The following is a 371-nucleotide window of genomic DNA, read 5'->3' on the forward strand; positions in this document are numbered from 1 at the left end:
TTGCTTTTTGTTTGTTTTAAACACTGAGGAGCAGCTTTGGGGCTGATGCTGCCCGTAATGGGCTTCTCCCCCTTGGTGAGCCCTCGCTGCTGTCCCGGGGGGGGCAGGGGGTGTCTGGTGGCTTTGAAGTGGGCAGCACCCACGGGTGTGCCCGTGTCCCCCTCTGCTGTGGGTGTGGGTGTGGATGGGGGGGGTGGAAGAGGGAGTTGGGGGGAGCTGCCGGGATGGGAAAGGGGGCTTGGACTAGATGGTCTCCAGATGTTCCTTCTAACTCCATATCGTTCTGTGAAAGCCTTTCAAGGCTTTGGTGCCGGGGTTGGGGGTGGCTTTTCAAGGGAGGGGGGGTGGCAGGGTGGCCAAATAGTGTCGGG

Source organism: Calidris pugnax, unplaced genomic scaffold, assembly GCF_001431845.1.
Source record: "Calidris pugnax isolate Ruff unplaced genomic scaffold, ASM143184v1 scaffold24, whole genome shotgun sequence".
Taxonomy (NCBI): domain Eukaryota; kingdom Metazoa; phylum Chordata; class Aves; order Charadriiformes; family Scolopacidae; genus Calidris; species Calidris pugnax.